This window comes from Lichenostomus cassidix, chromosome 4 (genome assembly GCF_008360975.1).
Source record: "Lichenostomus cassidix isolate B80296 chromosome 4, HeHo_3.0, whole genome shotgun sequence".
NCBI lineage: Eukaryota > Metazoa > Chordata > Aves > Passeriformes > Meliphagidae > Lichenostomus > Lichenostomus cassidix.
In genome coordinates this window covers 33,257,892-33,266,459 of record NC_139484.1, presented here as the reverse complement: position 1 = coordinate 33,266,459, position 8,568 = coordinate 33,257,892, and the positions used below count along the sequence as shown (strand labels likewise).

General features: G+C 36.4%; 1 long non-coding RNA gene across 2 annotated transcripts; it reads left to right on the top strand.

Moving 5' to 3' along the window:
* The first annotated feature begins 788 nt into the window (after window positions 1-788).
* LOC146438221 (uncharacterized) lies at window positions 789-5,547 on the top strand. Of its 2 annotated transcripts, XR_014852036.1 has the most exons (4): window positions 789-1,040; window positions 1,227-1,309; window positions 4,780-4,845; window positions 5,384-5,547. It is a non-coding gene; the product is annotated as an uncharacterized LOC146438221 (long non-coding RNA). The 2 variants fall into 2 exon arrangements; XR_014852035.1 differs by lacking the exons at window positions 4,780-4,845; window positions 5,384-5,547 and adding an exon at window positions 2,476-2,568.
* Window positions 5,548-8,568: the final 3,021 nt, after the last annotated feature.

Sequence of the window (8,568 nt, the reverse complement as noted above, 5' to 3'; positions counted from 1 at the left end):
GCCACAAGAAGATTTCTTGAGTCTGGGGTGTCAGAAGAGGGTAGTGCTTATTAAAACATGTTGATTTTGCTTGAAAGCTAGCAAAGATTACTGAGATTTTCTCTTGTTTCAAAAAACACCTGGCAATAGCAATGTATAGGAAGAGTCCAATTTTGCAACCATAATGCCATGATTCTTTTTCCTTAGTTTTTAAGAATAGTGCAGTTCTTTGAAAGTATACTGTAATTCAAATTTGATTGGCTTTGAGCATTATGCAAAACTCCTTCAGAACTTGCTCAGTTTTATTGCACTTTTGTAATAAAATTTATTAATGCACATTAATTCCATTGTGCTGCTTTAGTGTTAAGGAACTGAAACATACTTTAATTCAGAATCTGTTGGGTGAAGTTTTTATGTTTTCTACTGTGAGCATTCATTATTGAAGACAACAACCTTGTCTTGAAGATTTTACAGATGCCACTAGAATAAATCCAAGCCAAATCACCCAAAGTAAAAACTTACTGTAAAAACCATGCTTCATTCATAGGAGGCATGCATTCTAGTATTGAATTTGAAATGGTTAAAACTGGCTTAAGAATTCTTATTGTTGTAACATGTGTGGCAACTACCTGAACAAAACAAATTTATCTATAGGGAAGGTTATGTATTTATTTTGTTTTGGGGAGTTTTCATATTTGCTTAGTGTGATGAAGATCTGTGCAAAGCTAATGTCTCTGGGCTGTGTCATCACTAGTTAATTGTGACTAAATGGACATCACAAGTTCATAGGTTAGTGTAACTCATGCACAATGTGAAATGAACTGCAACAGAGCAAGATGATGGTACCAGGCTGTTTCTTCATGTGCAAGTGAACTTCTTTCCCTCAATTCCCCCATGCATTTGGAAACATAGACTAGTTTCCAATGAAAGAAGGAGATCAAATGTTGAGCAGGACTACTGCCTTCAACAGTAAGGACTCTAGGATCTGTCCTTAGAAATCCTGCCAGAATATAGGAATGAGGCTCTTTTGAAGGCACAGCAGCTTAAAATGCATGATTTAGGTAAGACTCTGCATAGTTACTTTCATTTGAATCAGCAATAATGGATAAAAAGTATTACCATCTAAATAAATTTTCTGTATCAATTTGTAGATATAAAAAATGTCATCGTTGACACTAGGAATGTCTCAAGGCCAAGGAGGTAATAAGCAGATCCCCTAATTTCCAGTTCATTCCTTTGATTCATAGATCTGACTTGCATCATAACCATAAAGAGTAGCTGCCTGGTTAGCTGTTATTTGCCATACTTAGATTTCAATTATAGCGAGAAAGTGAGTTAAAGAAGCTCTTTTTTTTTTCCCCCCTTTCAAATCTGGAACATGTCTATTACTGTTAATTAGTGGTTAATTTCTTTTAAATTGTCTCCAACTCCACTGCTTCTTGAATATCATTACATAACAGTGGGGGAAAAAAGGCCTAATAATCTTCAACAGCAGGAATAAAATTGCACAAAATTCCTATTATTTACTGCTGTACAGAGATAGGCCTTTTTCTTGCTCTGTGCCATCAGGAGCCTTGATGTGTCCTTTGACACAGCAGAACGAATGGTGCTGTCATGAGCAGGGCAGTGTTTTGGACACCTCTGCTACCTGGCAGAGCTCATCTCTGTGCTGTCCTCCCTGCTCCTGTGAAGCTGATGTCTCAGCAGAGGGTTGGGCTGTACACAGAGTGTTTGCTGAAGGGGAATTGCATGTGCCTGAGGGCTTTGTGGTGCTGCTGCTGTTTGTGCTTGCCCAAGTGTGGTGGAAGAAAGGGAAAAATGTTTCTCTTTTTGCATAGTGACGTTATACAGACTGGATAGTCCCACAACAGTGGCCTCTCTGGTCTCTGTACTTCATCTTTATGAAAGATATTTGCTCTGTCAGTTGTGTCAACTTTGCATTTCTCCTGGCTGGACTAGCCCAAAATAGCCATCTGCTTTTCCCTACCATTTTATCTGTCTCAAAAAGAAATACATATTGCTCTTGTGAGGTTTGTCTCTAATTTTTCTAAGGTGTCCTTGGTGCAGCTCTTGTTAAAAAAAAAAAAAGTAAATTATTGTAAACAGGAGAAAAAAACAATGCCGAAGTGTGAAAAATAGTAAACTACCAATGCAGAATAATGGAAAAGAACAACATATTGAGGGTGAGAAAGCCTCACACTGTTCTTGCTCTTTGTTACTTTAACTAAAGGCTCTGTTATTTTTGTGATCTTTGTCTGCATCAATCTGTAGTCAACATTAAATTTAAACATTTCTGGGGTTACACCAGCTCATGGAGCAAACATCTGTGAATTGCCAAAGCTACCTTTTTCTCATGGGAAGAAATTCCAGTCACTCTCCCTTAAGACAGTGATTGCAATGCATATCTCTCAACATGTGATTTTTCTTTTTTTAAGTGCTTAATTTGTGTGTTAATATGCTGTAGTATCATTTCTTCCATTCCCTTGAGTTCTGTAGGATCAATTTCACATGCCACAAAAGATGATCATCAACACAGTAAAGGAATGCCAGAGCATCTAAGATGTGATGCATTGAACCAAAGGAAGTGATGTCCACTGAGCTTTGCCTTTGCCCTATGGAAGATGATAACTCAGCTGTGATTTAGTAATAAAATACAAAATATAAATATGCTTCTAGGCATTGCTCAGGTTTATTTGTTTCATTGTTCCAGAAAGTGACTTCTAGTCCTTTTTCTAACTATGAAAGAATATGTTAGATCCTTATTGAAGCTGTTAAAAGAACCAGACTGGAACTTTTTTTACACATCTCTCTGCTTCTACAAGTTGGCCTTCAAGTGGCATCTTCTTAGCAGGCTCGCGAAGCATTCAACACATGCTCTGAAAAATTTGCCTTGGCTACAAAGAGAGCAGGTATGATTTTCAATTGTATATCTTCCTACTTATCTAAACTGTAATATCTTATTCCCATTTTTAAATGTGATTTTAGTGGCGAGACTTCTTTTTTTGTGAAGACTGTGAAGAGCCTGATCATTGTTCTTCTACTCTCCTAAGCTATTATCTACTGCAAATCATCACAGCTATCTGCTGTACAAATCAATTCTCCATGCATCTACATCTGTTCTACACCTTCATTTTTATCCTTTTTGTCTCTAAATAATTCCACTCTTCTAGAAATTACTCAGCACTCAGGCTCCAAGGTTGCTCTTGGTCTCAGTATTTCATATGCTCAATTAGATCTCTTTAAGCAGAAGACCCTTCACATATGATTTGTGCAGCAGCAAATGGACTACTTCATATTCCTTGGGAATAAGCAGTTGACTAAGAAAAGTTCACACTATTATTTTCCCTCTTATAATACCTTTTCTGTCACACTTGTTTCTTTGGAGTGTTCCCTGAAAGAGGGCTCATCTAGTGGAAATTTGTCTAATTATTTATAAAAGTACAAATAATCAGGTTGCATGTCTTGCCATAGTTGACTTTCTTTGTAAATTCTTCAAAGGGAAACTTAGTGGTAGGCAAGAGCACCTGAGGGGCTTATCACCCTTACTTGTCAAATAGGACAGGGAAACCCATATCTGGATCCTCAGGGAAAAAAATACTGCGTGACCTATTGGCTTCAATTGGTATTGCGTGTAACAGAATTACAAAGAATTGCAGAATGGGTAATGCTGGAAAGAACCCCAGTGTGTCACCTGGTCCAACCTCCCTGCTCAAGCAGGGTCACCCCAGAGCACATGGCACAGGATTGTGTCCAGACAGCTCTTAAATATCTCCAGTGAGGGAGACTCCACACCCTCTCTGGCCAATCTGTTTCAGTGCTTGTTCACCTGCACAGTAAAGAAGTTCTTCGTCATGTTCAGGTGGAACTTCCCCATCCATCAGTTTCTGCCCTTTGCCCCTTGTCCTATTGCATTGTTCATCCTACTTAAGGATCTCATTCGGCAGTATTTAAAAAAATGGATGTAAAAATAGTAAGCTTTCTTTCACCAACATTTTTGACATTAATAACATTTGACTGACATAAAGGAGTCACTGTTAATTTACTCTAACATGGTTGTGAAGAAAAAGACCTTTATAACAATTCAAATGTAATTTTATTTTTTCATGAGAAATTATTTAATACTGTACTCCTGTTAGAACCTAGATTTTTATGTCAATCCTGGTTAAATGATAATTTCAAGTTATTTGAAACTCATTTATTTGATTTTTTTTATTACTGGATAAAAAGTAATTTTATGCCTTTTTAACTAAGGCAGTTTTAAGAGATTTATCTTTCTCCCTTTTTTTTCCCTAATTGTTCTTTTTTTTTTTCCTAGAGCATGAAATGTATACATACAAAACCTGTATCTCATACTTACTTTAATTTAATTTAAAACTGCAGTTGCCACCACCTGCCAAATCCCATAATGGAAGTAGTATAATTCCATAGTGACTGTGCTGGCAATGTTGTAACTAACTTGAATTTATTGTTAATGTTGCTAACACTAGGAAACACTGCAAATCTCACCTGGATACCTTCTCGTACATTTTCCAGACCTAAAATTTTTTAACAGCTGCCAAAATTCTTTCATCTCAGAGTCAGTCCTCAGAATTTTCTCATTTGGTACTTGCCCATTTCTGATTAAGTGCATTTTCTCAGTGTGTACAGTGTGTGTTTAGGGATGAGGCCAAGTTCAGCTAGGGTCAAATCCCATTTATGTCCCCACAGGAACAATGCAGAGAAAGGAGACACATATTTCCCTAAAGTTTCTGAGTTAATTGTTTTTACTTAGCCCTTTCAGGCTCCTTATTTTCTTTGCAGATTTATTTATAAGACCAAGTGTGTCAATTCATGGAAGAGAAGAAGGATTCATGGAGGAGAACAAGGGTTAGTACTGCCTTCAGATGTGCTTCTTAATATGCATTTTTAGGAAGCTGTTTCCTTTGATACAGGACTCTACCTGTGAAATAATTTTTAAATTTCCTTTAAACATGTTTGTTTTGGGTTTTATGCCTGATTAAATGTCTTTCCTTTTTGCATTTACTTTCTGGTTTGAAGGGTAGGGGCCAAAGGTGTTTTACATGGTAGTGGATGTTTACACTAGTTTGTTTTTAGGATTTGTTCTTTCTTAGTAATCCACCAGAAACTAGTGGTTTGGCATGTAGATATATAGAAAGATAGTGTCATTCCACAAAAGTGTCACTGTCTTCCTGCAGTTTGCAAATTTAGGTATTTTTAATGTGCACCTTCTGGGATAGCAAAATTTATCATCTTCATTTTTGAGGGTAGAGTCTGAAACTTTCAAATGTAGTTAAAAGATTTTTATTCGATTTGATATTACAAGGTTAGGACCAGGGTTATGATTAATGCTGTCTGTGAAGGCAGTGTTTAGTAGACATGGGTATTGCTATGCTTACTGCTTCAGAATGGGATTCATTCTTGGAAGAGCTGATTCCAGAAAAGCTGTGGTAGTGACTACTCTTGGTTGAACACTAGAAGACAGAGCAAATGGAATATTACAGACATGTGTTTGCTACACAGAAGATGAATCTTAACTTCTGCTTAGAAAAGAGTGTTCATAAATCCTCGATTGCCATCTACAAACAGGAAGGCCTTGTTTCTAAAGAAATAAATAAAAAGAAATAATTGCAGGAATAAAGGTTTCTATTATATAGCATATGTTCCAGATTTTGGTAAGATTTAGTTACATAATTTCCCGTTTTGCTTTTAAAATGTGCCAAGTACTGCGTAAGTGTACATATATTAAATATTAAATGTATGCTATGCAATAACTTGGAAATCCTATCAATGTTCTATTTGTATTTAAGTTCTTCTCCTGATCATATAGACCACTAATCTTGTCAAAATCTTAAACATTAGCAAAGGCCCTAAAAGCAATTTAAAAAAAAAACCACAAAATTTTTTGGTAAAAAATTTAGGTTTAGGCTTCACTAGAAATTAAAAAGAAAAAAAAACCCTGAAAACAACACAGTATATCTTCCTTTTTACGTCATTTTAAAGACAGCTTCTTAATTTTTCTCGTGAATGTAATTTTTATGAAACGAGCATAGAGGAGTGTTAGAATCTGCATCTTTGGAGGCATTCAAAAGCCACCTGGATGTGGTCCTGGACAACCTGTTCCAGGTGGTCCAGCTTGAACAGAAGGTTGGAGAGGATGATGTCCTGAGGTCCCTTCCAACCTCAGCCATTCTGTGATTCTGTGAAATTGAAATAAGAAAAGCATGTTCTGTTTTCTCATTGATCTTAAATGGGTTTTAGTACATGTGAACCCTTCTTCCTCATCTGTTTGCTGTTAGAGAGTGTTGGAAAAGAGCTGTGCATTATTTGGGGCTCTCATTATTGAAGTACCACTTTCTGACATGGAGCCAAGATCTTTCTGAGCCTTCCATGTGTTGATGTGATACAGATCAGAGTAACCAACTGTTTTCTATGTAAAGAAGACACATGTTCCTATTTGATGAGAGTTTCTGCTGGTGCTTGGTGAATTCCAGAAAATGGTTTTTTATTACTTTTTGGGGTAGAAGAGTGTTTTGGTGGAGACAGGATATAGAGGGAAGTTGAGATTTGTGGAAAGAAGTTTGAATGGATAGGCCAGAAGTTGATATGAATACACTCACAAGACTTCCGTCTCCCAAAAATCAGACTGTTCTGTATAGCACATAGCATTTATTATTTTTAACTCAAGAATACAAGGAAACTGTTGTGCTTGTTAAGGATTACTACAGGTGATGGATCACTACTCTCCAACAAAATTTTATTCTAATCAATGATTTTTGCTCGATTGATAGTTTTTGCTGATCTGGCCTTTTCTTCTTTTAGTAAAAAAAATTGTGGGATTTTACCATTTCCATATTGTTGAAAGTTACTGCAAAGTTTTCTGTGTCATTCTGTTTTGTATCTATGCATCCTGTCTGCTAATGGCTTTAGTAATTTGTTTGTTTCTCCTGCTACTTGATTTATTTAACTATCAATCTGACCCTAAAATAAATCTGGGATTAAAAGCTTCATTTAATTTCACCATTCAGGAACAGATAGCCATGGTTTCATTGGACTACTTGCAAAAGTAATTTGGTTTTCACCCAGAAATATTGAAGCAAATGTCAACTAGGAAGCCCAGGGAGAGGAGAAGGCAATCCTCACCCCATTTCTTTCACACCAGGACTCTCAATAGCAGTTTTTTAGGCAGTACAAATGAAACCACTAGAGAAATCTTTGAATCATATTTTTCTGCTGTCTGTCTTTATTAGGTAGCTTAAATATTTATTGTATGTTAGCTGTCTGGAAAGAAAAGTTATTGTGGCGAAGTAAAGAGAATTAGGATTTGAGTAGCTCCACACTGTCGCTGTTGAGCCGCTAGCAGAGAAAGAGACCCAGGTTCTCAGTGTGGCAAGAAAAGAGAGAGTTTATTATTTTGATTCCAAATATAGACTTTTCAGAGGTCACCCAGATTGGTCAGTCAGAAACCTCCCCCTAGGCCTGACTGGCCAGGCCTGAACTGTCCAAATCTTGAGACACTGTTTTAATAACATCCAAACTTTATCTTTGTTTATAAAACACAGGAGAAAATTCTCATGGGAAAAACCTGTGCTAGCCACACCACACTTACGACACAAAAAGACATATTTGCTAGTGACAGCAGGGACTGGGACTGGCAGCATGCTGCGAGATCTCTGATTAAGTGAGTTGTTACCATGTGAGTTGTTACAATGTGAGTTGTTACAATGTGATACGGCAACTTAAGGATAAAAATAACTTTTTTGTATTATTTCCATGGTGAAAGATGATTGATGGGATACCATTTTTTTTTTCACCTATTCTCTACAAATTTTTGTGATTCAGAAGGAAAACAGAAGTCTTTACACAACTTGAAAATAATTCCTCATTGTCTGGTGAATAGTATTTTTGTCTGAGAAAGAACAGAAAAATGTCCTGAGTAGAAGGTAGTCTTGCCTTATTGTCTAAATATTGTAGGATGTATTGAATAAATTCCTTGTAATCTTAGTGATGCAGGTTGTTTTTAAGGTCATGTTCCTTCACCTTAGATGTTTTTAATGCTAATCTTTGAACCTAAGTCTCCCCCACAGTATCTTGGTAAGTTAACATCGGACTGGCAGGAAAGCAAATTTCTAAATCCTTTTACCATCCTGGAAAAAAACAAACAAACAAACAAAAAAAAAAAAAAAACAAAAAAACCCTTAATGGGTCCAGGAAACTTTCATTTGCTTAGCAGTCAAAAAAAAAAGAATGACAACATGCAGAGGAACATTTTATCACTGAAGACTTCACAGCCTCGCAAAGCTGATTTGCCTGTCAAATGTAAGAAAAAGAAGTCTAGCTAATCCCCTAAACACATAATAATTAGCAAGTTCTCACATTTTTACACCTGAATTGCTGTAAAAAAAAGTTAAGTGGCCTGAAAAGAGTTTAAAATAAAATCACTCTTTTCTCTGTTAATTTGGAAATGCCCTGTAATGAAGTTACTGGCAAATGACTCTATGAGTGTCTGGAATATATATACAGAGGAGCAATGAATATCCATTACAGGCAGATTTATAATCGTTCTTGCTGTGACAAGGTGACTGTGCTGTA